The following is an 8,469-nucleotide window of genomic DNA, read 5'->3' as shown; positions in this document are numbered from 1 at the left end:
TATTTATTTATTTGACAGACAGAGATCACAAGTAGGCAGAGAGGCAGGCAGAGAGAGAGAGGAGGAAGCAGGCTCCCCACAGAGCAGAGAGCCCGATGTGGGGCTTGATCCCAGGACCCTGGGATCATGACCTGAGCCCAAGGCAGAGGCTTTAACCCACTGAGCCACCCAGGTGCCCCAACCACTGCTGCTTTTCTAATCCCAACATCCAATCTGTCTTGCCTGAACATTGTTGCTAGGGGAACTTTACTTTTAAAAGTGCTTTCTTGGGCTCCTGGGTGTCTCAGTCTTTAAGCATCTGCCTTCCGCTCCGGTCATGATCCCTGGGTCGTGGGATCGAGTTCCGAGTCAGGCTCCCTGCTCAGTGCAGAGCCCGTTTCTCCCTCTTCACTTCTCTTGCTTGTGCTCGTGTTCCCGCTCTCGCTGTGTCTTTCTCTGTCAAATAAATAAAATCTTTAAAAAAATAAAAATAAAAGTGCTTTCTTGTTCTAAAATCTCTACTGACTCCCTGTTTTCTGCCCACAGGACATAAGTGTGCCCCAGCTTGCTTTCAGCTTTATCTCTCAACTCCAAACCACCACCCAATACACTGAACCCCTACAACACTGGGCTGCTCATAGATTCTGAAACTGCACAGGATGTTGATGTCTTTGAGTCCTTGGAAGTGGTTCCACCTAGAAACTTTGAACGCCATTTTCTCTCTTTCCTCACACCCTAAGCTCAATATCCAGGAAAACAAATGTGTATGCATACACAGGCACACACACACACACACACACACACACACACACACACACACACTTAGAAAGAACTACTCATGTGTAAGCAAGATTAGAATGATGGGGAAAGTATTTTAAAGTTTATTGCTCTGCAAATGTTGACAATTAGGGACTAATATAATTTGGTTGGAGGAGAGCGGGTGAGTAGGGAGAAGCCAGGGAACGGTTAATAATACCTTTACTAGCAAATCGTCCCCTTCTCTTCATTTTCTCTTCTGCTGACTTGTTAGGAAATTTTCTTAAGTCCCCCATGAAATGATAACATGTTCATTTCCACCTCTCCTCAAACACCTAATTGTCCAGGCATTTAGATGATTGGATGATCTTATCTCCCAATCCACTTTCATGTTACTGTCTCTTGGGATTGGTTGCCTGGTAACTCTGATACCAGGCTTGCCTTCCTAATAATTATGCCTTTTGTATTCTCCAGTAATTATCTCCTGCTGAGTTTTCTTGTGGTTTACATTTTATTTCTAGATCTAAAATGTGTGGACATAAAAAAATAATAGTATTTTCTTAGGACCACGTATGGAGTATATTTATGTAATAACCCTTACCAAACAAGAAGAAAATTTCTGGGCTCATTTTCCATTTCCTGCCAGATAAAGTGCGCCTTCCCTTCACAGATCTCTGTCCTTGTGAGTATGGATTTATGTGAACCTGACATATAATGTGAGATCATTCTTAACTTTCCTGTGGGTGCTCAAGTGTAAGCATCAATGTCATTTCATAGATCCATATTAAAAGAAGATTTTAAAAATTGACTTTAAAAACAGAAAAAAATGTTTGAAATGACAGACTTTGTTATACAGTGCCTTTTCTTGTGTCACCTGTCCATGACATGAGTTCTTCCTAAATTATATTACCTGAGGAGTATCAATGCATATACCATTTGGACATACAGTATATCCATGTAAAATGTAAAACCATATCGTACATGTGCTAACATTCAGGGCTTTGTATTGTATTTTATTTTGTTGTTTTTTTAAGAATTAATGTGAGATTTATTTGGACAGCCATGCATATAGTCATTATTACCACACTTAATATGAGGTGTTAAATATTTGATCCAATTTTCTTTCCTGAATTAGTTCTTCCTTCCTATCCCAGTCAGTTTTGAAAACAATAGTAGAAGAAGAGCAGTCAAATTCCAAACTGAACTCCTCAGAATGAGGTCTTGGGAGTGGGTCTGAAATTGGGGTAGATATTTGCTGATTTTGTGTGAATCAAGGAAGGATCTTCAGTGGGCTCTTGGTTGTTGAGGTCGTTGTACCAGAGCAGGTAGTCCTGTTTAAGTTAGGACCTGAGGCCAACCATGGCCTTGTGCCTTCCATAGTTTCCCGAGATTCATCATATTCACCTGGGTGGAGCATATGGGGCAGGTGGCCAGGTGCAATGGTTTGTCAGGACTTTGCATTTTAATATGTCATCCACTAACCTGAGAATATCTGTCTGATTCATGGACAGGTCACTCAAAGAAACAATTTGTCTTTTCAGCATTCATTCATCTATTCATTTTTATTTATTCATTCGCTTCTCAGTTGTGGATGGACACAGAATGACCCTGTGAACCAATATTGTAATACAAAGTGAAAAGTGAGGTGATACAGGTTATTACAGGTTTTTAGAAGAAAAGTCAACTGCAAAGCTGTGGAATAATGGGGGAAGGTTTCTATTCTCAACATGTTTAAACTTGTGATTTTAGATGCATAAGACATAGTTGTACATATGTATATACTCAAAGATGAAACAAGTCATTCACAATTAATTTTTACTGCAAATTCTATTACCTTCTCTTGGCAGAAAACTGTATTTACATATAAGAGCTGGTCAGATCCCAAAAGCTAGATTAGAAATCACAATGAAATCTGTAGCATTTTGATATAGAATAGAAATAAATTTGACTCTGACATGTCATTAAATTGAAATAAATGGTATTAAAAGATCACACCTGTGTGTATAAATTCAATAAAAATACTTTTCTTTAATCAAGCGTAGGGAACGTAGGTAGAAAGAACTTATAAACATAGGGTCTTTAAGTTATTTGATTATGTCAATATTGCTTCTTATCAGTGCAAAGTATTAAAAATACCTGAATGGACTCTAAGAATCCCCTAAGTACGAAAACTTGATCCTGGCTTAATAATAGTTCTTGATAGAACTAAATTTAGAATATCACTACTGCATGATAGTTCCATACAATTTGTTCAACCATACTCCATAAGATACAGCTGTGGTAAATGTTAAGGAATAAATAAACTAGAATTGGTAATGACAATTACCTTGGTCATTCAAGTCACCCAAACTAATACAATTCTAGGCGTAAAAGGTAGTTTAGCTAAAACATAACAAAGTTAAAATACAACTGAATTGGAGAAAATATCAGCAAAAATAGAAATAATAATGAAGCACTTACAATATGTCAGGCACTGTGCTAAGCACTTTAAAAAGGTTGCTGCAACTGACCCTCCCAACAAACTCATGTGCGGTGACTATTAAATCTCCAACTCACAGAACCAGAGGGTAGAATGGTGGCCTCCAGGAGCTGAGGGAAATGGAGAGATGTTGGTCAAAGGGTATAAACTTTCAGTTGTGAGACGGATAAATTCTGGGGATCTACTGCACAGCGTGATGGATTGTAGTTAATAATATTGTACTATATACTTGGAATTTGCTAAGAGAGTAGATCTAAAATGTCTTCACTACCCAAACAAACCCACACACGTACACACAAAGGTAACCGTGAGGTGATATGTGTGTTAACTTGATTGTGTAAACATTTCACAATGTATACGTATATTAAATCATTACATTTTACAATATAAATAAATATAGTTTTTATTTGTCAGTCATACTTCAATAAAGCTGAAAGGAAAGGTTGCCGACTTACTTATGAGAGAACAGAAGCTTAAGGAAGGTGAGCAAGTCACTCAAACTCACAGTGATGAGTGGTGGAACCCAAGCTCCAGATGCTTTTCCTCTCTCCTGTTTTGCTCTTCTGCCCTTAATGTACTGAACATAACAACTAAAATTTGATCTAGTAGAAAAAGATGAGTATGGGGGCGCCTGGATGGCTCAGTGGGTTAAAGCCTCTGCCTTCGGCTCAGGTCATGATCCCAGGGTCCTGGGATCAAGCCCCACATCAGGCTCTCTGCTCCATGGGGAGCCTGCTTCCTCCTCTCTCTCTGTCTGCCTCTCTGCCTACTACCTGTGATCTCTCTCTCTGTCAAATAAATAAATAAAATCTTAAGAAAAAAAGATGATGATGATGACTCCTAGAAGAGGAATGCGTAATTTGCTTAGCCAGAGAAATCATTGGTGCAAAGACACAGAAGTGGAAGGGATTTTGTTCAAAGGAGAGTGGGGATATTATGCCTTGAGCATATAATATGATGCTAGAAAATGAGACAGAAAGAGACTTAACTTGCTTTGGAGTTGTTTTTGTTGTTTGTTTGTTTATTTGTTTTCTGCTTAGGAGTTTTGATTTGATCCTAAAGGCATTGGCTAGTCAATGGAGGCTTGTATTTGATAATAGGAACTCAGATGTCAATGTGGAGGGAGAATTGGATACATACTACGCATTAGTTCCTAACAATCCAGACAAGAGGTGATGCTGTACTAATCTATGGCAGGAACTATGAAAGTAATAAAGATAAGGACCTTGCAGGGGTAAGAGAAATTTGCTCTTCTCCCCCAGGGCAAGAGACACAAGCACTTCAATTGACTATTGGCTATGTGCAAAAATGGGAAGGGTCAGCAAAGGAATGCTGTCCTGAGTTTTTCACACATCAGTAATGTTTCCCACTGTGGGTTCTTCTTTACCAGTCCAGATGGGGAGTCATCATTTGCGGACTTCAGAGGAAAAAGTAATTATAAAATTCATTAGGCTTCCCGAATAAAGAAGTGTAATGTCTTCCAAGAAAATAATTAAACTACCATGGGCAAAGAGCCTCATCTGTGTAATTTAAAGCAATGTAGCGGGTCATTGTTTAGTGTCTCAAATCTAGTCTACACGTAGCTAATTCATAATCATGCTCCATCTGGCCAAAATTAGTCACATTATTCTGTAGGCCAAGCAAAAATACTGCTTTTGTCTTAGAGGTTTCAATATTCTATCTAATGTTGTCTAATGTGCATCTGGATTATCCATTCTCTTTTTCTCAATATATTTGAATCTTGCTAGAGTGAAAAAAAAATTAGAATCTATAACATGTAGAATAAATAGGTCTTGTTTCAAGAGCCCAGAGCCTTTAGTAGAAGGAGTTTAGGATGGAATATTCTTATACCTATTTAAAAGAAAAGGAACCCAAACAGATGTGGGCCAAACTGGCAGGTGTTGAAGTGGTCAATTAGGATAACACACTAAAATGAAAATAACAAGCAAATCTTTTTATTTACTTACTGCAACAGTATAAACAAGAAGGAAAAGAGAAGGGCACTAGCTCACCAGGGCACTAGTGTTCCATTTCTCCCCATGGCATGGCACCAGGCAGGGATCGAATGGAAGCACAGATGGGGATATCATCTCACTGCCAAGGAACCCTGAACAAAACCCTTGCTTTTTTATGGACTTGTGGGGCCGCAGGAAGGAAGAGGGGAAAGGGCTTGGTGTGAAAAGGTACTGAGTCCAAGTGGAGAAAACTGCCTTGGCCAAGCTCTTGGTGGAAGGGCTTGATAAGTATCTCAACAACCCCCCCCCCCCCAATAAAGAGGCCTCCAAATAGAGGTGCCTATAGGCTGGGAATGCTGATATGCATCTGAGTATGGCTGGCTCAAAAAGGGCCTGAGTCCTTGACTACAATGCCCTCCAGATGTACTGGCTGTGCACCAAATCTGATATGGGGAGGGCAGCTTCCCCTGGGGAGCCTGCCAGGCAAAGCCTTGTTATTGCCTGTGGTCAGACCTGACAGGTCACACATGGGATTTTTGGCCTGGAGCCACAGTTCTCACGGGGAATCCAGGAGATGGCAGATCTGGTAGTAAATCGAGGTGGACTCAGCTGTCCAGCACGCCGGTCTGCCAAAAGCCATAAATTGTGAATAGAGGGCATAAAGGAAATTTTCTGGTCTAATGTCATGCAATTACTAAAAGTATTCAGCAGTTTTGATCTTATATATCTGGGAATCCCAAGACCAAAGATTAGATCTAGGGCTGAGAGGAGAAACTGGCATTTTCCTTCTTAGTTCCCAGCTCCACTGGCTTCTCACTCATCTGTAAAACCGACTTGGAGGAGGGAAGGGAAGGGGAAAGGAGTGGTGCTCTGAAAATGTTTGCCCTTCCTCAGCCCTGTGAGCACTCACTTTGTCAGCCTCCATCACGGGAGAAGGCAACATCAGCAGCTACTGTGTACTTTCAGAACACCGGCAAGTCCCCCCATCTGGGCTGGATGCAAGTTACATCTCAGATGTGTCTTAAATCTGTTCCCTCATTCCCACTCTCGCTGCCTCTCACTTAGACTATTGTAATAGACCTCTGAGTACTGTCCCTACTTTTGGCTTATTTTTCCCACTGGAATATCTAGGAAGTAATAAAGGACCCAGAACTGAAGCCTCTTCGGAAGTTACTTCTGTAGAGGCGATCACTGAAGCCCATGGGTATGAACAAGCTTTCCTAGTCGGTGACATAGGATTAAGAAACAACCACCAAACTCTTCCACTAATGAATTATGGAAAGAGCACACGCCCAGTTTTTTCATTTATTCAATAAATAATTATCAAGAATATTTATTTTTATGCTGTTGCTACATGCTGGGGATTAAGAAATTCTTCCCAGGACATAATGAAGGCAATGGGGTGGGGTTTTCAGCCAAGCCCGACAGGCCGGATGAACAGGTTTCTCTGAATGGGGCAGGAAGGGGGGAAAAGCGGGGGAGAAGGTAGGAGAAAGGAAGGGAAATGGAAAAATGTTGACATGAAGAAACATCCTGCCATATTCAAAGTTTTGCCAACATTTCCCTCTGGATATTGGGGCTTAAGGGGATAATGAGTAAGAAGACTGAGTGTGAGATACAGCAAGAAGCAGATTGCATTGCAGTAACCGGAGGGCTCATATTCCACTGGAGAAATAGATTTATTTATTTATTTGAGAGAAAGAGAGTGCAGGGACGGGGTGGGGGAATGGACAGAGAAAGAGGGAGAAGTGGACTCCCTGATGAGCAGGGAGCCCCCCACGAGCCGCCAGCTGATCCCAAGACCCTGAGATCATGACCTGAGCCAAAGTAAAATGCTTAACTGACTGAGCCACCTAGGCGCCCTGAGGATTTTTTTTAAAGTGTTATTTATCTGAGAGAGAGAGAGAGAGCGAGCGCGCGCGCATGAGTGCACATGAATGGGGGGAGAGGCAGAGGGAGAGAGAGAGAAGCAGACTGCCAGCTGAGTGCAGAGGCCCCTCCAGTGCAGGGCTCGATCTCACAACTGAGACTGAGATTATGAGTAGAGCAGAAATCAAGAGTCAGATGCTTAACTGACTGAGCCACCCAGAAGTCCCAGAGAATTTTTTATTTAGAGTAATGAAAAGGTCAGATTCTGGCAGTTACATGAAAGACAGGTTGTAGGGTATAGTGACTGGAGACACTTCAGCCTATATTCTAAGTGAAAAAGAACATGGGTTTGAGTAGGGAAAATAACAATGACGTCAAGAGGATGGACATCGGGAGGGTATGTGTTGTGGTGAGCGCTATGAATTGTGTGAAACTGATGAATCACAGACCTGTACCCCTGAAACAAATAATACATTATATGTTAATAATTAAAAAATTAAATAATAAAGAAAATTTAAAAGAGGAAGGAATGGATGTGATAGACATCCAGTAGAATTTAAAGGACTTAGTGACTGAAAGGTTTTGGGAGTGAGGCAGTCCAAGGTGACTCCCAGTTATTTGAGTTGAGTGAATGGGTGGATATCATTCATATCTCTTTGGGGCCATTAAAATAGCCCTCCTTATTGATCTTCGGTCTTTACCCTTTCCAGTTTATCCTTAACATTCCCATCAGAGTGATATTTCTAAAATACAATTTTTATATATCCTATCACTTAAAATTTCTCGTTGCTACCTATAAGTCTGCAAAAGAAAATCTGTTCGGCTTACTTTGGGGTTCTTGGCAGAGAACAGTGCAGCCTCACTAAAAACACGTATTTTTTATAGCCTACATCATAAGGACATAACACTATACAATTATTCCAAGAGTACCTTGGAAAGCAGTTCCCAAATCCCTGTGTATTTTTATTACTTTCTGGAAAGACAATAACCAATGGTCAAAATATCAAGCCCCCCATATTCTTGACAAGTTGTCTTTTTCTGTCACCGTAAGGTCCCAGACACACCAAGAAGATAATTGCCTTTTCTTACCAACTGTGGATCTGGCCCCAAACCAACATAAACACCACCTAGCACAGGCAGCTCCCAAAACTCTAGATGAAACACAGATGAAGGGATTTCTTTGGCTCCATACTCCTAGACCTATTCTCTAGTCATTACTCACAAATAGTTGTCATCTTAGAAACAAAGAACAACTGAAAGTGACCCAGGGAAAAGAAGCTTCTCCATGTCCCTAAATCTCTCAGATTTTATGAGCCAGAAATTTTACACTGGCAGCTGCTAGGCCAAATTCCACTTGCAAACATCTTTTGCCAGCCAACACACTGATGGTTTAAAAAAATAGTAAAATGGTTTTTAAAAAATAGTGAAATC

The sequence above is a fragment of the Enhydra lutris genome, unplaced genomic scaffold (assembly GCF_002288905.1).
Source record: "Enhydra lutris kenyoni isolate GAN:26980312 unplaced genomic scaffold, ASM228890v2 scaffoldscaffold20, whole genome shotgun sequence".
Lineage (NCBI taxonomy): Eukaryota > Metazoa > Chordata > Mammalia > Carnivora > Mustelidae > Enhydra > Enhydra lutris.
Note: the sequence above shows the minus strand (reverse complement) of the source record.